This window comes from Dasypus novemcinctus, chromosome X (genome assembly GCF_030445035.2).
Source record: "Dasypus novemcinctus isolate mDasNov1 chromosome X, mDasNov1.1.hap2, whole genome shotgun sequence".
NCBI classification, from domain to species: Eukaryota; Metazoa; Chordata; class Mammalia; order Cingulata; family Dasypodidae; genus Dasypus; species Dasypus novemcinctus.
The window spans coordinates 105,011,047-105,035,570 of NC_080704.1; positions in this window are offsets into that span (position 1 = coordinate 105,011,047).

The following is a 24,524-nucleotide window of genomic DNA, read 5'->3' on the forward strand; positions in this document are numbered from 1 at the left end:
AAAAAAAAAAAGACAACTGACCTTTTAAATCAAAATTAAAAAAAAAAAAAAGTGTCACAAAGAAATTTTGGGAGGTGATGACAATGCTCACTATCTTCAGTGTGGTGAAGGTTCAACAGGTGTATGTACATAGGTGGAAACATAAAATTATACCTTTTGCAAAAAAAAAAAAAAAAAAAAAAAAAAAACAACAAACTAAACCCAAAGGAAGTAGGAAGAGACAAATAGCAAAGTTCAGAGCAGAACTACATGAAATACAAAATAAGAAAGCACTAGAAAAAATAAACAAAACCAGGAGGCGGTTCTTAGGAAAATCAACAAATTTGACAACCACTTAGCTAGACTAACAATGAAAAAAAAAGAGAAGATGCTTACAGGATTAGGCCTCATCTCTAGGTTCCAACTCGAATAACAGCCACAACTTGCAGAAACTGCAAGTTTATTATCCTGCCTCATTGTGGAAGTGAGATCAACCATATATTCAGAAGGACGTATATCTCATGACAGTACAGCTCCCCATCCAGAGACTATGTATTCAAATACAGTTCATTTACTCACAATGACAAAGAAGACTCATGACCCCAACAATCCCTCCCACATCCCTAGAATACACTGCCCCTTGCCCACCAACCCCTAGCCATCCCTTATAAGCCCTTGGATGTTATTCAAGCCCCAACCCTCTTCCACTACCTAAGCATGTTCCCACCTATAGATGTACTGTATAAATTCATGACTGCCTCTGCCAGATGTGGGCTGAATATTCTATCTTCAGACCCTTTCTTGTTGTATTTTCTCAATAAGTCATTTCCTGCAATCACTGGTCTCTACAGCCCCATTGTATCACAATTACGTCTAACATTTGGGGCCAAAACCACAGATCCAAAAAAGGAGACCCCCACAATACCTTGCAACCTGGGAAGCAGTGAGCAATGGCAGCTCACTTGGGCATATTCTCAGATCCTGGTTGGTGAGCGTGTTGCCTATTCTTGGAAAGAGGAAGGAATGGGCAGTGGCAGCTCACCCGAGCTTACTCCTTGTTCCTGGTTGTGCAACTCTGAGTCCTATCTTCCTCTTCACCTTCTCCCAGAACTCACCGGAGCAAACCCCAGAGACACTTGGGATTGCACTGAAACCAGCAGTTGGTGAAAAGCCTACCCTTGCTGCTGTTAGAGCTCCATCCAACACTGAACTCTGATTTCCAGCTGGGTGAGTTAAGGGAATTCTCCTCTGAAGAATCCTGTTCTTTCTCCCATTGTTTTAGACAACTCTTCATATCTTAACTAGGTCAGTGATCCTCTCTATTTTTGGGAACCACAGCAAGTGCCTGACCTGCATCCCCAGAAGCCCCTCAGGAATCAGAAACATCTGGTCCTTGGTGTGGACTTTCTGCTTATAAGTTTCTCTGACAAATCAGGGATGCCTGAATTGCTCGGTTAACCCTGAACTCATTCCAGCTTCCAAAAATGGGAAACACTCCTTCAGCTCCTCCAAAAACTACACCCCTGGGCTGCCTCCTTCAGAACTTAAAACCTTATATTCTGAAGAAGATATCAGACCCAAGAAACTTATCTATTACTCCACTATAATTAGACCTCAGTACACATTAGAACATGAAAGTCACTGGCCAGAAGACAGTGCCTTTGACATTCAGATCCTTAGAGATCTGGAAAACTTCATCCAACACAATGGAAAATGGCTGGAGGTCCCTTACATTCAGTCCTTTCTATTTGTCCATAGGCATCCTTCTCTGTCAGTCATGTTCCTCTCACCAATTCCTATTGCTCAGTCAGAAACCCTCTCATAATACACCCCCACCAAAAGATTCTTCTGATTTTGATCCATCCAAACATGCTCCCCCTCCTCCATATCATCCACCAAAATCCACTTCTGAGCCTCCAACCTCACCCAACTCAGACTCTCTGCCTTCCTCCCTCCACTTCTACTTCCTTTTCTCCCCCTCATGCTCATTCCCATGGAATGCCTCCTACTACCCCACAAACTGAACCACCTTGGGCCCCCTATTTCCCTTAAGGAAGTGGTGGTAGCTGAAGGAATCCTCCAAGTACACGTTCCTTTCTCATTCTCAGATCTTAGTCAGAAAGAAAAATGATTAGGCTCCTTCTCAGAAAATCCTGCTAAATACATTAAAGAATTCCAACACCTCACTCATTCCTATGATCTCATATATCAGGATGTGTATGTCATAATAACTTCTTCTACCACCCTGAGGAAAAAAAGCTACATTTGGGCTGCAGCCACTGTCTTTGCAAATTCCCTACACAAACTTAACCCTCACTGACATGCCCCTAGCACTGACACAGTTCCTGTAGTCTCCCCTTCATGGGAATATCAGATAGGCTCTAGAGATTTAGATCACATGACCCACTTTCTAAACTGTGTAATAGAAGACATGAAAAAAGACAGCTCTCAAAGCAGTAACTCATGACAAAATCAAAGAAATTTCCCAAAAATCAGATGAAAACCCTTCTGCCTTTATGAATAGATTAACTGAATCACTCCTCAAATATACTAATTTAGACCCGGATTCTGAATCCAGATGACTGTATTTACATATTCACTTTATCACTCAGGCATATCCAGATATCAGAAAAAAACTGCAGAAATTAGAGGAGGGCCCTCAAGCCATTCAGAAAGACCTAATTAGAGCAGCCTTAAAGGTCTTTAACAATAGAGAGGAGGAAGCCCAATTAGAAAAACACAAACGAAATCATGCTAAAGCCTTCCTTGTGCTGCTGCCCTTAGAGTCAATTATTGAAAACCTCATCCCTCTTCTTCCCTGCATCCACCTGCTGAACCCTGCTTTAAATGTGAAAAGGAAAGACATTGGACACGTGCATGCCCTAAACCAAAACACCCAATGGGGCCTCGTCTGATGTACCAACGTAAGGACCAGTGGAAGTCGGATTCTCCTGAAAACCCAATTTCTGGGAAAGTTCTTACAACATACCTTACCAGCCTAGAACCTAAATCGTCTTCCCTTCCTGACCTACTTAAAGTGGCAACAGAAGCCCGAAGGGCCCCAGGTTCAGAGAGGCACTGCATCTCCTTCAGTAAGTCCGAACCAAAGGTTAACATCAAGAGTGAAGGTAAGCCAATCTCTTTTTTAATTAACACAGAGACCATGTATTCAGTCCTTTCAGAACACTCAGATCTTTTAACATCTTCCTCAATCTCTATTGTGGGAATTGATGGTATTCCTTCCTCTCCCTTAATTACACACCCCCTTTCTTACACTATAGGAAATCTCACATTACCATACCAATTCCTAGTTATACCGTCATTCTGTTCCCCATTATTAGGATGAAGCATTCTGTCCAAACTGCACTCCACTATCTCCTTTTTACTACCCCCCCCCCAAGCTAGCTTCCTTCTCCTTTTCTGTCCAGCCCCAGCTTTAACTCCTACTTCCCCTCCTACCAAAGTCACACCTATCCTACAACAGGAAGTAAACCCCCAAGCCTGGAACACTGACTCTCCTTCAATAGCCTCACACTTCTCCCCTATAAGAATCACCTTAAAAGACAGCTCTTTTTTCATCAACACTCTCCAAAATTCTCTCTCCTTCTGTACCAAGCACGAACTTAAACCCACCATTAACAAACTTTGTGTTGCAGGACTGTAACACCCCACCAACTCTCCCATCAATACACCTATCCTAGCTGTTAAAAAACCTAATGGCAGTTGTTGTCTAGTACAAGGCTTAAGAGCTATCAACCAGGCAACCCAGCCTATACTCCACTTAGTCCTCAACCCCTACAGTCTCTCAGCACATATCCATCCCCAAACCACATATTTCACTCTACTAGAACTCAAAGAGGACTTTTTCAAAATCCTCTGAGATTAGGGACTATGATGTGGACCATTGACTATGGGGTGCAGTGATGCTCAGAGATGAACTTACCAGGTGCAATGGATGTATCACAATGATGGGAGAGAGTGTTGCTGTGGGGGGAGTGGGGGGCGGGGCGGTGGGGTTGAATGGGACCTCATATATATTTTTTAATGTAATTAAAAAATAATAATAATAAATAAATATTTTTTAAAAAATCTCTCAAAACATATTTTCTTCTATTAGGACAGACCCAGATGATCCCGTAAGCCTTATACAACTAACTTGGGCCATTCTTCCTCAGGGCTACAGAGATATCCCCCATATATTTGGGAAAGCACTACATCAAGACCTATATACTCCAAACTTCCCCTCCAGTACTATTTTCCAGTATGTGGATGATCTTCTACTCTGCAGCCCTTCCTTGTCCATTTCTATCTCTAATACAGTTCTCATTACCCATTCTTAGAATAGCAGTGGGTCAAGGAGGAAATCTCAAAAGAAGTCAGTAACTACCTTGAAACTAATGAAAATGACAGCATAACATAACAAAACTAATGGGATGCCGCAAAATCTGTACTGAGGGTTAAATTCATAGCCATAAATTCATATATCAAAAAAGAAGAAATAGCTAAAATTGAAAAACTAACTGCACATTTCAAAGAATTAGTAAAAAAAACAACAACAACAAACTAAACCCAAAAGAAGTAGAAAGAAACAAATAACAAAATTCAGAGCAGAACTACATGAAATACAAAATAAGAAAGCACTAGAAAAAAATAAAACCAGGAGGTGGTTCTTGGAGAAGATTGATAAAATTGACAACCACTTAGCTAGACTAACAAAGAAAAAAAATAGAAGATACTTACAGGACTAGGTCTCATCTCTAGGTTCCAACTCAAATAACAGCCACAACTTGCAGAAGCTGCAAGTTTATTATTATCCTGCCTCATTGTGGAAGTGTGATCAGCCAAATATTCAGAAAGACCTACATCTGATGACATAGTACAGCTCCCCATCCAGAGCCTACATGTTCAAATACAGTTCATTTCTTCACAAGGACAAAGAAGACTCATGACCTCAACAATCCCTCCCACATCCCTAGAATACACTACCCCTAGCTCACCACCCACTTGCCATCCCTATAGGCCCTTGGATCTTACTCAAACCCCAACCCACTCCCACTAACTAAGCATGTTCCCGCCTATAGATGTACTGTATAAATTCATGACTTCCTCTGTCAAATGTGGGCTGAGGATTCTATCTTCAGACCCCTTCTTGTTGGATTTTCTCAATAAATTCTTGCCTGCAATCACTGATCTCCTCATTGCAATTGTCTCACTGCAACATCTAACAGATGCAAATACACAAAATAAGAAATGAGGAAGGGGATATTACCTCTGACCACACAGAAATAAAGAGAATCATAAGAGGGTACTTTGAAAAACTATATGCCAACAGGAAAGACAATTTAGAGGAAATGGATAAATTCCTAGAAACAAATAAGGAGCCTACACTGACATAAGAAGACATTGGTGATCTCAACAAAACAATCACAAGTAAAGAAATAGAATCATTTATTTAAAACCTTTCAACTGGGAAGTGGACTTGGCCAAGTAGATAGGGCATCCGTTTACCACATGGGTGGTCTGTAGTTCAAACCCAGAGCCTCCTTGACCTGTGTGGAGCTGGTCCATGCACAGTGCTGATGTGCGCAAAGAGAGCCCGGCCATGCAGGAGTGCCCCCCTCACAGGGGAGCCCCACGCACAAGGAGTGCACCCCATAAGGAGAGTCACCCAGTGCAAAAGAAAGTGCAGCCTGCCCAGGAATGGTGCTGCAAACACGGAGAGCTGACCAGGCAAGATCACACACACACACACACACACACACACAAAGAAACAGATTCCCGTGCCACTGAAAACAACAGAAAGCAGACAAAAGGAAGCACATGCAGCAAATGGACACCGAGAACAGACAACTGGGGTGGGCGGGGATGGGGAAGGGGAGAGAAATAAATAAAAAATAAATCTTTAAAAAAATAAATCTTAAATAAATAAATAAAAAAACCCCAACTAAGAAGGGCCCTGAAGCAGCAGACAGCTTCACAGGTGAATTCTAACAAACATTCTTGAAGGAACTAACACCAATCTTGCTTAAACTCTTCCAAAAAATTGAAATATAAGGAACATTGCCTAACTCATTCTATGATGCCAAAGCCAAACAAAAACATCACAGGAAAGGAAAATTGCGGACAAATCTCTCTAATTAACACACATGTTAAAATCCTCAACACAATACTTGCTAATCATATTCAACAAAACGTGAAAGGAATTATACACTGTGACCAAGTGGGTTTCATCCCTGGTATACAAGGATGGTTAAACATAAGAAAATAAATCAATATAATATACCCCATAAGCAGATTGAAAGAAAAGTAGCACATGATCATATCTAAAGTACAGCACTCTTTCCTGATAAAAACAATGCAAAAGATAAGAATAGAAGGAAATTTTCTGAACATGATAAAGGGTATATATGAAAAACCCACAGCTAACATCATACACAATGATGAAATCCTAAAATCTTTCCCTCAAAGACAGGGAAAAGGACAAGGATGTCCAGTATCACCCCTTTCATTTAACATTGTGTTAGAAGTATTTGTTCAAGCACTGAGGCAGATATAAAAGTCATCCAAAATGGAAAAGAAGAAGTCAAAATTTAACTATTTGCAGACAACATGATCCTATACCTAGAAAGCCCTGAGACATCTACAACAAAGATTCCAGAACTTGTAAATGAGTTCAGTAAATGACAGGTTGTAAGATCAATGTGCAAAAATCAGAAGCATTTCTGTACACCAATAAAGAACACTCTGAGGAGGAAATCAAGAAAAAAATACCATTTATAGTAGTAAATTCAAAAATCAAATACCTAGGAATAAATTAAATTGAAGATGTAAATGACTTGCACACAGAAAATTGCATAACACTTTTAAAGGAAATCAAAGAAGACTTAAATAAATGGAAGAATATTCCCTGTTCATGGATAGGAAGACTAAATGTCATTAAGGTGTCGATCCTATCCAAATTAATATATAGATCTAATGTAATCACAATAAAATTCAACACAGCATTTTTTACTGAACTGTAAAAATTGACTATGAAATTTATTTGGAAGGGAAAGAGGCCCCAAATTGAAAGACCTATAGAAAAAAAAAATTGAAATTGGCAGAATCACACTCACTGACTTCATTCTTGTCAGAGGCACTGGCAAACTGTGTCTCTTTTTTTGTTGCATCATCTTGCTGCATCAGCTCACCATGTGTGTGGAATCACTCCTGTGCAAGCTGCACAATTTTCACACAGGGCAGCTCTCCTTATGGGGTGCACTCCTTGAACATGGGGCTCCCCTATGTGGGGAACACCCCTGCATGACACAGCTCTCCTTGCATGCATCAGCACTGCACATGGGCCAGTTCACCACATGGGTCAGGAAGACCTAGTTTTGAACCCTGGTCCTCCCAAGTGGTAGGTGGATGCTCTATCAGTTGAGCCACATCTGCTTCCAACACTCCCAGACTTTAAAACAAAGCTATATTGGTAAAAACTGCATGGTATTGGCACAAGGATAAACATACCGACCAATAAACCTAACAGAGTTCTCATATACATCCTCGCATATATAGTCATCTAATATTTAAGGCCTCTAAGTACACTCAAATGGGTGAAAATGGCCTCTTCAACAAATATTGTTTGGAGAATGGACTGGATATTCATATGCCAAAGAATGAGAAAGGAACACCATCTCACACCCTGTACAAAAATCAATGTAAGATGGACCAATAATCTAAATATAAGAGCCAAGACGATAAAGACCATGGAAGATAATGTAGGGAAGCAGCTAAAGGATATTGCAATAGGAAATGGCTTCATGAACTTCACACCCAAAGCATGAGCAGTGAAAGAAGAAATAGTTAAATAGGACCTCCTCAATATTAAAAAACTTTTGCACAAGAAAGGAGTTTGTCAAGAAAGTAAAAAGACAACCTACTCAATGGGAGAAAGTATTTGGCTCTTATAGGAGCCTAATATCCAGCATATATAAAGAAATCCTATATCTCAAAAATAAAAAGACAAACAGCCCATTTGAAAAATAGGCACAGTTTTAAACAGACCCTTCTCCAAGGAAGAAACACAAATGGCTAAACAGCACATGAAAAGATGCTCAACAACAGAAGCTATTGGGGAACTGCAAATCAAAACTACAATGAGATACCATCTTACATGCATTAGACTGGCAGCTATTAAAAAATCAGAGGACTGTAAGTGTTGGAGAGAATGTCGAGGAATGGGCACCCTCATCCACTGCTGGTGGGAATATAGAAGGACCAAGCCATTGTGGAGGACAGTTTGACAGTTCCTCAAAAAACTAGCTATAGATTTGCCATATGATCCAGTAATTCCACTCCTAGGAATATACTAAGAAGATCTGAAAGGAAGAACATGCACTGATATATGCACACCAATGTTCATAAAAGCATTATTCACAATTGCCAAAAGTTGGAATCAACCCAAATGCCCATCAACAGATGAATGGATAAGCAAATGTAGTATATACATACAATGGAATACTACTCAGCAGTAAGAAGGAATACAGTACTAACACAAGGAATAACATGCATGAATCTTGAGGACCTCATGTTGAGTGAAGCACGTCAGGCACTGAAGGACAAATCGTGCATGAACTCTCTGATATGAATTAAGCAAATTGAGCCATCTCAGAAAGCTTAAGAATGGAAGATAAGCTTACAGGAAATAAGGGGGCAGAAGAAGGTTGTGATCCAATGCCCACATGGGTGAAATCTATGATAAGTTGGAGGTAAGTAGTTGTGCAGTGAACAGATGTGACAGGATATATGGATACTATTGGGTTGGGCTGTGCAGCTTGGGGGGGGCTGATGGAGGATGGGTCTGATGGTCCATGGAATTGGGAGAAGGGTTGGTGAAAAGCAGGTGAAGACAGGGGATTGTGGAGTATGTGGTTGAAACATTAATGTTGAGAATACTCTATAGACAATATAATAAGGAAGGGTTACTGGTTTAGGGTGTTGGATGGAGGGCATTTGACACAGGGTGCACCTGGGGAAGGCTTCTAGGGAGTTTGTGGGTATTCATCTTGCCATAGTGTTATATCAATGGGTGGAGACCCATACAACAAAAGGGAATGTGTTGTATCCCCATCCTGGGGAGATGCAATGTTCCCAGGCAGAGGGGAGGATGTCTCATGAGAGCATGGGTGGTTCCTAATGGGGGAGGAAAGACTAGTGTGTCAAGCCTTCAGCATTGTTGCAAGTAGCTATGAATCTTGTCGTACAAGCAGTTAATTTGGTTGTCACTGTGAGCCTTGAGGGGAGGAGGAGAAAGGAATAGAAGAAATAGAAGAGGGGGTAATTGAGGGGCAATGGAAGTGTTCTGCATAATCATGCAATGATGGATACAGGTCATGTTACATTTCACCAAAAATTTATAAAAGAGTAAGGTCTAAAATGTAAACCATAATGTAAACTACTGCCCATAGTTAGTAGCTATGTTTCAATATTTTTACATCAATCACAGCACATGTATCATCCACATGTAAAACAATCATTTCTGGGGAAGGAGGACAGGGGGATGCTTTTGGGTATATGGGAGTCCCCTATATTCTGCATGTGACTTTACTGTGGCCTAAAACTTCTTCAAAGACATAATGAAGAAAAAAAAAGTTAAGACACTAAAGAAGAAATGGAAGAGTTTGCCTTGCCACTATACATACAGGAAGATACATATTACAGTGATGAAAGGCAAAACGTCAAAATTTTTTTTAATTTTTCATGTTTTTAATAATCCAATTTTTACATTATTTTTGTTTTTTGTTTTTGTTTTTTTTAATTTTTAATTCATTTTTTAAAAATATTACATTCCAAAAATATGATGTCCCCATTCACCCCCACTGCCCCCACCCCACCACTCCCCCCACAGCAACACTCTCCCCCATCCTCATGACACATCCATTGCATTTGGTGAGTACATCTCTGAACATCGCTGCACCTCATGGTCAATGGTCCACATCATAGCGCATACTCTCAAATATTATGTATTTCATTTCTAGTATTTAAACCTATCATTACTATTTCATTTCCCTATTAATTGAATTTGGCAATATATTGGCCTTCATTTTTTAGAAAGTTTTGGATAATAGAGAAGTTCAACTATGGCAGGGGGATGATCATTGGTGTAGGGTATCATTGATGGGGGAAGAACGGGAGGGTGTTCTGGACATGCATATAGGGTATATAGATATGTTCAGATGTTGGATATTGACACAGTGGGTAGAGATTCACATGACAACTGAGGGAGTGCTGGGTTCCCGTCCTGGGGAGCTCTGCCACATACCCCAATGGAACAGCAACCATCTCCCATGTGCAAGAGCCATGACCAGTGAAGAAGGATGGTCCCATGATAGGCCCTTGATACTGAGGAATATGTTTATGAGCCTGATGTGCTTGAAATTTTAACTTGACCTAATGTTCCAGGGTACATAAAAGTTACCTCCTGAGAGCTTCCATGTTGCTCAAATGTGGCCACTCTCTAAGTAATCTCACCATATAAATGTGTGACCTGTCCCCCAGCATGGGACATGACTCCTGGCAATAAGCCTCCCTGGCACTGAACAATTACTATCAAGGAACCGGTTTGTGATGCAACTGAAAAAAGACCTTGAATAAATGGGGGAGATCGTCAAGACAAATAAGTTTATATGACTAAGAGACATCAAAATGAGTTAGAAATTCCTTAGAGGGGTCGCGGTTATGCACATCTCAGCAGGATCTCAGAGACAGCCAAAGTAGATACAACCCCAGCTACTGGAGCTTCTGAGGGCTATGGAGACACCCAGGTCCTACAGTCATGGTAGATGGCTCCATAGCTCAGTGCCTTACCAGTGGGCCCTACTTTGGAATTTGTATTCCTGAGTGTGATGGAGATAGACTCATATGTGACTTCTCTACACATGCCTCTTCTTTCCCTTTTACTGAACCTGTGGTTGGTGTTGGGGTGTTGTATGTCCAGGAAACTTGAATCCCTGGGCTGCTCATCTGCCAGCTGGGCCCTGAGCCTCAGCAGTGTTCCAGCATCTACTTTCCAGTTTAATAGACTTACCCTGGTGAGCTGACAGGGCAGTGGTGATGGACGATCACCACACCAAGGAACTGAGAGATTCTACAACTGTGGGCATGACAGTTCCATCCATCAGCCACGTGGTATTGAAGCCCGCTCTCAACTGATAGGTTGAGTGGGCATCACCACAACAAGGTCTGCAGGATGGAGAAATAAAATATGGATTAGAGTGGATTTACTGGTATTATTCTATAGAATTACTGTGACTCTAGAAAAAAAAATTATATCATTGATGTGGACAGAGTGGCCATGGAAGTTGCTGAAGGCAGGGAGAGGGAAAAGATGTGATGGGGGGCATTTCTGGAACTTGGTATCCTGAATGATATGGCAGCAATAGATGCAGGGCATCCTGCCATAACCTACTGAATGGACTGGGAGAGAGAGTAAACTACAATATGAATTGTAATCCTTACAGTGTAACGGTGCTCTAAAATGTATTCATGAATTGCAGTTGATGTCCCACACTAATGAATGAAGTTTTTAAAGTGGAAAAATTTGGGGGTGTGGCGAGTGGGACATATGGGATCCTCCAATATATTTTTAAGGTAACATTTTGTGTGATCTATGTATGTATTAAAAATTAATTAAGCTTTTTGGTCCGCTTCCTCCTTCCCCCAGCGCCGCCCGGCCACTCGGCGCTTGCTCCGTGCTGCGGGCTCCTGCCACGCCACCACTGCCTCCGCCACTCTCCAGTCGCCATGATGATCATGAGATGTTCTCCAACACTTACAAGATTTGGGAGATAGCTGACGGGCTGTGTCTGGAGGTGGAAGGGAAGATGGTCAGTAGGACAGAGGGTAGCATTGATGACTTGCTCATTGGTTGAAATGCCTCCATTGAAGGCCCCGAGGTTGAAGGTACCAAAAGTATGGTCATCACTGGTGTAGATATTGTCATGAACCATCACTTGCAGGTAACCAGCTTCACAGAAGAAGTTACAGTAAGTGCATCAAAGATTACATGAAATCAATCAAAGGCAAACTTGAAGAACAGAGACCAGAAAGAGTAAAATCTTTTATGACAGGGGCTGCAGAACAAATCAAGCACATCCTTGCTAATTTCAACAACTGTCAGTTCTTTGTCAGTGAAAACATGAATCCAGATGGTATGGTTGCTCTCCTGGACTACTGTGAGTATGGTGTGACCCTGTATATTATTTTCTTTAAGAATGGTTTAGAAATGGAGAAATGTTAGCAAATTAGATAATTGCTTTGGATCTATCACCCATCATCATAACTGACTACTGCTTTTCATCCACATCACAACAGGACTTAGATGGACTGATGCCATCTTGAACTCATCATTTATTTTGATTTTGACTTATTTGGAGTGGAGGCATTGTTTTTTAGAAAAACATGTCATGTAGGTTTTCTAAAAATAAAAATGCATTTAAACTAAAGAAAGACTTAAATTTTTTTTAAAAAAACTATTAATTTTTCTGGTCATGTGGTAGATGAGCTGGAGTAACACACCCAAATGAGGAATGTGTTGTCTCCAAAATCCAAGGGCCTAATTAAGCATTGTGCCTCTTTTTTCGTTGGAGGAGGGGTCAGAGGCAACAGCTTATCCTTCACTTTAGAAGGGATATCTAGACATGACCCACAACACTGGACACCTAGAAATTTCACCATAGTGAAAGGCCCCTGTGTTTTTGTTTGATTTTATTTCCCATGTTCTCACACACAAATGTCTTACCAATAAGTTTAGAGTAATTGTTACTTCATGCTCCCTAGGTCCTATCAACATGATATCATCAATGTAATGGACAAATGTGATGTCTTGTGGGAGGGAGAGATGATCAAGTTCCCTGCAGACAATATTATGACATAGGTCTAGAGACCTATTATTATATGTTATATTGCTGGCCTTGACAGCTGAAAGCAACCTTTCTCTGGTGGTCTTTACCAATGGCAATTAGTAAATAAGCATCTGTCAAATCAATAGCTGCATAAGAGGTACCAGGGGATGTGTGATTTGCTTAAGCAATGTAACAACATCTGGAACAGCAGCTGCAACTGGAGTCACCACCTGGCTAAGTTTACAATAATCTACTGTCATCATCCAAGATAATCTGTTTTCTGCACAGGACAAATAGAAGAGTTGAATGGGGATATGGTGGGAATCAACACCCCTGCATCCTTCAAATTTTGATGGTGGCACTAATCTCTACAATCCCTCCAGGAATCCAGTATTGCTTTTGGTTTGCTATTTTGCTAGGTAGGGACAGTTCTGGTGGTTTCCACTTGGCCTTTCCAACAATAATAGCACTCACTCCACAAGTCAGACCCAGTCAGGGATTCTACCAGTTACTGAGTTTGTCTGTTCCAATTACACATTCTATATCTGGAAAAATAACCACAGAATGGTTCCAGGAGCCCACTAGACCCACTATGATAGGGACCTGAGCTAAATCTATATCAATCACATGACCTCCATAAGTACTTACTCTATCGAACTTCACTTACATTTTGGGTCTCCTGGAATTAATGTCACTTCTGAGCCAGTGTCTAATAATCCCTGAAATATATAATAATATCCTTTTACCCAATGCAGTTATTCCAGTAAAAAGCCATAGGTATTCTTGGGGAAAGTTGGGAGGAAGATTTACAATATAAATTTTTGGCAGTGTAACAGGATCCTTCCCCTGGGAAACCTTGCCTTCTCCTCATTAAAGGGGGTCTGCATCTGTAAGGGGGTCAAGCCTGGTAATTAATTGAGGGTTTACGATTCTCTGTTTCTGCAATTCAAAATAGGGTTTTGTTCATTTGACTAAGAACACTTCTGCTTATGCAGAACAAATAGGAATTTAGTAGATTGTCCATCTATTTCACTTCTAGGTACCCCAAGATCTAATAGGCAACACATAACTCAAGTAACTCAGAATATTTTTTGTCTTTATTTATTTTTTAAATGTTATGTTCAAAAAATATGAGGTCCCCATATACCCCCATCCCCCTCAGCCCACTCCTCCCATAACAAGAACCTCCTCCATCATCATGGGACATACATTGCACTTGGTGAATACGTCTCTGAGCACTGCTGCACCACATGGGCAATGATCAACATTATAGTTTACACTCTCCCCCAGTCCACCCAGTGGGCCATGGGAGGACATACAATGTCCAGTAACTGTTCCTGCAGTACCACCCAGGACAATTCCAAGTCCTGAAAGAGCCCCCACATCACATCTTTTCTTCCTTCTCCCTACCCTCAGCAGCTACCATGGCCACTTTCTCCACAACAATGTTATATTTACTTCCATTACTAATCACAATAGTTCCAGAATAGAATATCAGTGAGTTCACTCTAATCCATACTCTATTCCTCCATTCTATGGACCCTGGAATGTCCACTCCACCTCTATATCAAGAGGGGTCTTAGGGCAGCGGACTTGGCCCAGTGGTTAGGGCATCCACCTACCACATGGGAGGTCCGTGGTTCAAACCCAGGGCTTCCTAGACCCATGTGGAGCTGGCCCATGCACAGTGCAAATGCACACAAGAAGTGCTCTTCCATGCAGGGGTGACCCCATGTAGCAGAGCCCCATGTGCAAGGGGTGCGCCCCATAAGGAGAGCCACCCAGAATGAAAGAAAGTGGAGCCTGCCCAGGAATGGTGATGCACACAGGGAGAGCTGACACAACAAGATGATGCAACAAAAAGAAACACAGATTCCTGTGCCGCTGATAACAACAGAAGCGGACAAAGAAGACGCAGCATATAAACACAGAGAACAGAAAACCGGGATGGGGGGGGGGAAGATAAATAAATAAATAAATAAATAAATCTTAAAAAAAAAATAGAGGCGTCTTAGATTCCGCTCGGATGATGGATGTAATTCTCCTGCTTGCAGTTGTAGGCACTCTTGGTTCCCTGGTGTGGTGGTTGACCATCTTTACCTCCCTGTTATCTGGCTGGGGAAAGTCCAGTAAACCAGAGTGTAGGAGTTGCAAGTGTGTTTAGGCTTAGGGCCTGGCTGTCACATGGACAGTCCAGAGATTCCAGTTCCCCGAGTTTACACTAAACCCCAGTGCCAATCACAGGTCCAGTAAAAGTAAAAGGAGAGGCTTGTGAGCAAAGATCACATCTTAGTCCAACTCCATCACACTCAGGAACACAAACTCCAAAGTAGGGCCAACTGGCATGGCAATGAACTCCATCTGCCACGACCATAGAACCTGTGGGTCTCTGTAGTGCTCAGAAGAACCAATACCTGAGGTTGTATCTACTTTAGCTGTCTCTGGGACTCTGCTGAGGTGTGCATAAGGGCAACTCCTCTGATGACCCTCCAGCTCTTTTTTGGAGACTCATAACCATATAAACTCATTTGTCCTTTCCATGCCCTCCTTTTATTCAAGGTCAAAAAGCATTTTAACTCCTGATATTACATGTAGGTTGAGATAATTTACTGGTCTGAGTTGACCCATTTATTCAAGGTCATTTTCTAGTTACATCATCAGTTGGTTCTTGGCAGTAATCCCTCATTGCCAGGGAGGCTCATCCCTGGGAGTCATGTCCCATGCTGGGGGGGAAGGCAATGCATTAACATGGTGAGTTGTGCTTAGAGAGTGGCCACATTTGAGCACCATAGAGGCTCTCAGGATGTAGCTCTCAGGCACCTTTCAGCTCTATGCCTAGTTCTTATTTCAGGTGCATAAGCTCACAAGCATAGTCATTAGTATCAAGGGCTCATTGTTGAACCATCCTTCTTTTTTGGTCTTTGCCATTGTGCCTGGGGAATTGTTGTTGTTCCATTAAGGAATGTGATCGAGCTCCCCTGGCTAGGAACTCAGCACTCCTTCGGTTGTAATTTTTAACTTTAACCACTATGAAAATATCCAAATATTTTTATGTACCCTGTATATGTGCCCAAGCCAAAATGTAAGGAACTTTACTGTGTAGTCCTAATAATTCCCAAGGCTATTAAAGTTAAAGGAATTTCCAGCTTGGCTCACTAATTCTGAGTGAAGCCAGCTTCCCAAGAAAGTACCAGCCCACCAAGAGCACCTAACAGGATGTAATAATGCCAGTCACTGGACAGCCTGGAATACCTCTTTAAGAGAAAAGGAAAGTAGTGTCAAAATCACCTGTTCCCTCTAACTCCAGCCTACATGCCTATTGATAGGGGAAGGGCAAACCAAAACCCCTTAAGAAACCTTGTCTGTTTTAATCTCCTTTAACTTAACTATAAAGGGCAATGCTTCTTCCCATTCTACTGAAGGAAAAATACTGTTTCCCACCAACTTTAGGAAAATGCAACCTTTACAGGAACCTGGCCTTTTCTATTTCTGTAGTCCAGTGTCCTCTAGTGGGATCATATATTTTCAAAATTCTAATCAAGTCTCTTTCTTCCAGAATCAATATTAATATCTTGTTAGCCATATGGGGACTTCATCTACTTTCATCCAGGATGCCAGATCCATCTTCTTTCAACTGAAATAAAATAGCAGGAGAGTTTTACACCTTGTCAAGTAGGGCCTACTGCCCATAATGAGTAGGAAGTAGCTACAGAAGAATGATCATCTTCCTTCAGTATCCCTTTAAGAATAAAGTTGTAAACTCTCTGAGTGGGGAATGAAGGCAGCTAGTAAGATGGGAAATCAATAGATGGATCTGAAACCTGGCAGAGAGTCCATGTGGACAGCAATAACTCCCAAGATGGCTGCTGGAAGACCCTCCCCAAGATTCTGCCACTGAGAAGAAGTCTTCTTCTGGAAACCAAGAGAAACCCTGAATAATCCCCAAGAACTTTATCATTGGGCCCTCATGAGAGATTGATGTGAGAAATAAGCAATCAACATGGTAAACAGCTGGAACTTCTCCCCTGCCATTAGCAAAGGGGTGGATAATAAACAGTTCAAAAAGTCAAGCACAAAGCCTAAGTTCTCTCTCTCTCATGTGCTCTCTCTCCTCTGGATCCTCATTCTGGCTGCCTTCTCCCCTGCTTGAATCACTACACCAGTAAACCTGGGGATCTATAACCTATAATGGAGAACTGTATTCTGTAAATCAACTTGCTTTATCACTTTTCAGCTCCTTCCTCTCTTCCTGAGACCTCTGATCTGTTATTTTCTCCCATTTCTCATCCATCCATACCTCAATAAATTACTGGCCTAACTCACCCAACATGCTCTTAAAATTCATTTCTGCAACACTGTCAAGAACCTAAACAAAATCCAGTGACAATTCTACTCTGTCTTTAATTTATATTCTTCCACTTTTTCCTTATGTTTTGTAAACAGTTCATTTGATAATCTAGCCATCCAACAAATATCAGTGTAGTGCAGTAATAACATTGTGAGTAACACTTTTTGTAAACTACCATACTGTATATTTGCTTAGGTTAAATATTTGAATGCAAGACAGGTCATTGGACTTACTCAGGTTAACCAACAAGGAGATGAGAATAGTCAACCACCACACCAAGGAACTGAATCTACAACTGCAAGCAGAAGAATCCCATCTATCACCCATGTGGGATCTAAGTCCCCTTTTGATTTAGAGGTGGTGTGGGCATCACCATCCCAGGGTCCTCAGGATAGAGGAATAAAATATGGATTACCTGTTTGGATATACTCATAGTGGCAACAATTAAAAACCACAGTAGGGGGGGTACTGGGTTCCCGGCCAGTGGTGCTCTGTCGTGGTCCCTAGGGGAGCAGCGACAGTCTCCCAGGTACAGTGGTGGGGACCGGGAGGGAGTGAGGGTTCAACAGTGAGCCCCTGATACTAATGACTATGCTTGTGAGCTGATAAACCCAAAATAATAACAAGGCCTAGAGCAACTTTGTGCCTGGGAATTCCCTTCTGTCAGCCTTCATGTTACTCAAATGTGGCCAGTCTCGAAGCCAAACTCAGCATGTAAATGCAATGCCTTCCCCCCAGCGTGGGACATGACACCCGGGGATGAGCCTCCCTGGCAACGAGGGACCACTATCAACTACCAACTGATGATGCAACTGGAAAATGACCTTATATGGAAGGTTCAATGCGGATCAGCAGAATATCCATGTCTACATAAAATACCATGACTTTAAAATGCTGTTTGACCTAAAGTAAGGGGGAAATGGAAAGGAGAAATGAGTTTATATGGCTACGAGTTTCTAAAAAAGAGTCTGGAGGCTGGCAGAAGGTTTGCCCTCATGCACAACTGAGCAGAGTCAGAGAGACAGATAAAGCAGATACAACCCCCAGATATTGGTTCCTTTGAGGGCTAAAGAGACCCATGGGAGTTATGGTCATGGCCGATGGGGTTAACTACCAGGGCAGATGGCCCCTCTTTGGAAATGGTGTTTATGTGTGATGAATCTGGACTCAGATGGGATCTCCCTTCATAAGACTTTCATGCTAATGTGCTGGAGGTGCAGTTAATGTTGGGGTTTAAGATATATTTAGGGGATTTGAATCTCTGGACTGACAATGTGATAGCCAGATCCTGAGCCTCAACAGACTCCAGCACCTACAATCTGATTTATTGGACTTACCACACTCAGCTAAGATGGAGGTGAAGAAGGACAACCACCACACCATGGAGCCTAGAGTGATTACAACTGAAAATGGGAGGATTGCATCCAGCATCCAGGTGGAATCTGAGCCTCCTCTTGACATAAAGGTGCAATGGACACAACCAATCCAGTGTCCACATAGAAGAGGTGGCATTGGATTGGGAAAAGTGGACATAATGGACAAAGGGTATGGGGAAAGGCAGGAAGAGATGAGAGGTGGAGGCGTCTTAGGGACATGGAGCTGCCCTGGATGGTGCTTCAGAGGTAATCACCGGACATTGTAAATCCTCACAGGGCCTACATGATGGAATAGAGGAGAGTATGGGCCATGATGTGAACCAATGTATATGAGGTGCAGAGGTGCCCAAAGATGTACTTACCAAATCCAATGGATGTGTCATGATGATGGGAACGAGTGTTGTTGGGGGGGGGGGAGAGGGGGGGTGGGGGGGGTGGGGTTGAATGGGACCTCACATATATATTTTTAATGTAATATTATTACAAATTCAATAAAAAATAAAAAAATTAAAAAAAAATAAAATAAAATACAGAGTTCCCATTTACCACCCTACTAAAAAAAAAAAAAAAAAAAAAAAAAAAAAAAAAAAGGATTACCGTGGACATACTGGTACTCTACTATAGAATTATTGTGACCCTAGCAATGGAAGAAATTATATCACTGATGTGGAAACAGTGGCCATGGGAGTTGCTGAAGACAGGGAGAGGGAAAAAGAGGTGGGATATTGTGGCATTTTCAGGGCTTGGAGTTCTCTTCAATGATATTGTAGGGACAGATGCAGGATGTTATATATCCTGCCATAACCCACTGAATGAACTGGGAGAGGGTGTAAACTACAATGTAAACTATAATCCATGCTGTGTAGCAGTGTTCCAAAATGTACTTATCAAATGCATTGAATGTACCACACTAATGAAAGAAGGTGATGTGGGAGGAGGCGGGATGTGGGGAGTGGGATATATGGGAGCCTCACATTTTTTAATGTAACATTTTGTGTGATCTATGTAGCTTTTAAAAAAGATTTTAAAATTACCTCTTAACTATAGCAGGTTTTTCTCTACATTTGAAGACATAGAAACTGGTTAATATTAGCTTGAGCAGAATATCAGGGGCAACAAATTAAGGTGATTCTTCCTCAAAGTCACTTTCTAGGTGCAGCACAATAATCTAGATGTCATAGTCATGATCTCAAAATTAGCTTGTATGGCAGCTAAAGAGAGAAGATACACTCCCTTAGACCCATTAATACCAGATTATGTTGTAATTCTTAATCATTTCTTTCCAGTGAAGGTTATTAAATTAAATGATAGAAAAATCAAAGTATGAGAAAAGCACATATTAAATCTATTATCCCTCAAAATTTCACCTAATTTCAGTCCTAAAGAAAACAAAGCCTATGTAGGAATTGCTCAAATTTCTTGACAACACTCTTTTCAAACTGTTCTGTGAAATTTTTCTCTTGCCAATGAGAATAAAAGAACATGCAGTTGTGCCTTAATCATTGAGGTCTAGCAGAGCACCAGCCTCAACTCAGAGTTTCCTGGTACAGAAGGAATCAAGGCATTGCTTGTGAGCTGTGACAATAAAAGCAGTGAAGTAAAATACTTAGAAAATTCCTTTTAAGAGTTGCCCAAGTTTGATGGGTGAGAGACTGATGGCAGTGTGGATCTGTGGGTGTATCTGAAAATTCAATGGAAGGATTAACAATCCTTTTTACACTGGGTAAGAACTAGAAAACTGTTCATTGACTAGTGGCAGCAACTGCTATTTTGGGAACTAGACTTCTTTGTCACTATTTTTCTTGGAATTCTAGCCAATTCAAAGCTTTTGTTGAACTGCCTTCTCAGCTCCCAAAGGGTGTGACGGGAGGCATAGAATACTTGACAGCTTTTAATTAGTGCTCTTTCAGGTCTTAGTGTACCACAGCTTTAATTACTGTTTTCCAAGACACTCACCTGTTCTTTTCTGTTGGACTTTTCCTTTGTTAACATAACTGGGAAATTTTGCTTCTTATACCTATTGTGTAATTGAATTCTAGCTCTTTAAATCTGTAGGAAACACCCATACACATTTTTAATGATCCACAAATACAAGTAATTTTGGAAACTTCCCCACCATACACATTCTGAATCCCTACCCACTCAAACTGATTCTGTCTAGCTTCCTACATGTCCTTAACTAGACTTTGGCTTCAAAATTTCTTATGTAGACTTCATAGGTCTGGCATTGTATCCTCAGTTTTCCCCAATGCACTTGCTTCATTCTCCCTTAGGTTCCTAGTGCCTATGAAAACTTGGGCCAGTGTCCCTGCTCCAAAATTAGTCCCAGAGACCCTTATACTGATTATTTTGATTACCACCTTAATCCTGTCAACCTCAAAGTCCTAAAACATAGGAGAAATGGACAAAACTATCACCATATTCCCCTGCTTCCATTGTCTGAACTTCTTTCCATCACTTCTTTCCTTGAAAAAAATTCAAGCTTTGGAGTTAAAAATACCTGAAAGTTTGAATACAATTTTATTATTTAATAATTATATATTATGACCACAGGTAGTTTACTCCACCTCTCTGAGCTTCAGATTTTGTAAAATGAGGGAGCAATTCCCTCTGAACAGGGACATATATCAATTTGAAATATTTGCAAAGTATCTAGTAGAGTTCCTTTCAATAAATGTTAGTTACCTTCTCTGAGTTAATCCCTGAATGTCTACTTCACCTCTTGAAGGGATATAATATGTAGGATTCCATCTTCTGGGGTAGACTTCCATTCTACCCATAGTGGTTAAATGTAAAATTATGACACCATAAGAAACCAAAAGATCAAGCAAAAATATTCAGAATGGAAACATATATAGAACAAAGAATACTGACAAGCAAAGTAATGAATTGCCTTGGTCTATGAGCTCCTATACACTGCTCATTCAAACTAGTCAATCTCTAAGCATGATAATCTGGAGAGCATAAATAGAGCTAAATGGGAATACATGGTTGAAAAGGTAAGCTGAAGGGAAAAAATAGTGAAAGCTGAGAGCAGGCAATTAATTACTGCAAAAGGAAAATCTTGATACCAATACTGTCTGGATGAACTGAGTGGATAGTTCCCCCAATTGAGTAAGTTTAATTTATTTCTAAATGTATATTCAGGTCAAAATTGTTATGCTATACCCAGGTAATGGGAGGAACTAAATGCAAAAACTTAAGTACAGGAGGGAGGGGCAAGATGGCAGCAGAATAGGGAACTCCAACAGTAAGCTTATACTCCAGCACAGTAAGAAATCACACAGAACTACATAAATCACCTGTTTAGGGGGGAGCAAGGAGATGTGAATAACATGCTGCAACATTCTTGGAAGACTAGAAGGAGGCTGCCCATGAACAGTGAAGAATCATGAATAGAGTGCTCCATGCTGAGGAGGCTGGTGGCCATCCCCCACTTGCAAGCAAAACACCTCAAGAGTTATTCCCTTGATGGAGTTGGAAGCTCCTTTTCCCAAAAACAGGGGAGGAAGAGGCAGTCAGGTGCTGACTTCAGCTACTGATTATTAAATTTGGCTGGCTAAAGTTCAGTCCTAACTACAGCTAAAGTTTGAAATTTTCCAAGTAGAAAAGAGGTCAGTAGCCTCCATTTTTAACTCTCTACCCTCAGCAAGAAGGGAAGAGGAGTTTATTGAAAATCACAATGACAGTAGGGACTGGCTTTTTTTCCACCCAGGTCATAATACTGACCTAGCCAGGGCTCCAGATCCAACTTCAGCTGAGCGGATGTTGGGGGAACTTTCACCAGCTTCTCCAAGCAATTGTTGCTTTCAGTCCCATGGACTTAATTGTTGAGCACCCTTGTGTTTACATCCCCATCCTCAATAGGATAGAGGTGGTGTTTGATTAGCCTATCTGGGCAAATAAAGGTCCACAGGAGGAACAGTGTTCCAACAACTTCTCTAGGAAACTGAATCTGCTTTGAGCCATCACAGACTATACTGTTGGACACACCTGTGGCTTCATCGCCACTCCTGACAGGGAGAGGGGGGACTATATTCCCTCAGCTTCTCCAGGCAACTGAATCAGCTTTTAGCCCTCACAGACTAGTCTGTTGAACACACCTGAGGCTCTATCCCTGACCCAAGTAAGAGAAGAAAGTACATGGAACTTTGGCAGTCTTGCCAGCCAACTACAGATGGTTTGGGCCTGAACAGTCCTGAACCCTGGTTGGGGAGAAAGGTGGGAGAAGATTCTTTGTTTCCTGGGGCAATGTGGGTAGCTTTAGCTTCCACAGCTTACAGTAGCAATCACATTCTTGGCTCCTACTCTGCCACCAGCAGGGAGAAAGGGCAAGAAAGAGAGGAAAAAGACTTGGAAAAATTCACATTGGTGAAACACAAGCCATTATAAATTTCCAAAATAAGTTGAAACAAGTGTAAAAGAGTGGTTTTTACCACAAAGCCTATCAAGCAGAAAGCTGCAGAATAAAGTGAGGAACTGAGCCGAGAATAACCACATCAAGTAAATCAGATATTGAGATACCAACAAAAGATTACAATCCATACCAAGAAACAAGAATATATGTCATAGTCAAGGTAACAAACTTAGCCTCTAGGTCACATAAAGGATTTGAGACAACTAATCACAGATGTTAAAACAAAACTACTTAATAAATTCAATAAGAGGAACATACATCCACTGCTGGTGGGAATGCAGGATCCAGCCATTCTGGAGGACAGTTTAGCAGTTTCTCAAAAAACTAGCCATAGATTTGCCATATGACCCAGCAATTCCACTGCTGTGTCTATACCCAGTAGAACTGAAAACAAGGTCACAAACAGATATATGCACATTAATGTTCAGAGCAGCATTGTTCACTATAGCCAAAAGTTGGAATCAACCCAAATGCCCATCAACAGATGAGTGGATAAATGAAATGTGGTATGTAAATACAATGGAATACTACTTGGCTTTAAGAATGAATACACTACAAACACACGTGATAACATGGATGAATCTTGAGAACCTTATTTGAGTGAAGCAACACAGGCATTGAAGGACAAATACTACATGACCTCAATGATATGAAATAAGTAAACCAAGCTGCCGCAGAGAGCTAGAGACTGGATGATAGGCTTACAGGAAATTGGGGGGTAGAAGAAGGATGTAAACTGACACCTACATGGGTGAAATCTATGATAAGCTGGAGGTAAGTATGTGTACAAGGAAGAGATAAAATGGGGGCACAGGGTTACCTTTGGGTGGGGTTTTGCGGGCTTGAGTGGGGCTAGGGATGGGAGGATGGGTAATATTGCCCAAGAAATTGGGGGGGAAGGTGGGGCAACATACGAACATAGGAGATTGTCAGGTATTTGGTTGAGTGTATAATGCTGATAAAACTTTTTCAAAAATATAATAAGGAAGGTTACCTGTTTAAGATGCTTAAAGGGGATAATCTGATGCAGGACAGGCTCGTAGGGAATGTGAATGCTCATTTTGCCATAGTGGCTTGTATCATTGGATAGAGAATCATATAATGAGAGTGAAGGTATACCACTATCCTGGGGAGGACTGATGCCCTCAAATAGAGGAATTGTATCTCTCAAGAGAAATGGTGTCTCCCAGTGCATTAGGGCGGTTGAGCATGTCAAGCCCTTAACACTGTTGCAAGTATCTCTGAACATGGCCCCTCAAGCAATGAAGATTGTCTGCAACTGTAGGCCCTAAGGGGAGGGGGAAAGTGGTATTGAATAGATGGAAAAAATGTAATTGTGTGGGCAATAGAAGTGTTCCATGAGAGTACACAAGGATGGATATAAGACATGTAAATATATATAATATATAGGGGCTGATAGGCTAAAATGTAAATCATAATGTAAAACATAAGATAATGAAAAATTTAGAAAATTGTATAGTCTAAAATATAAACCACAATTAAAACAAAATGTTACCTTG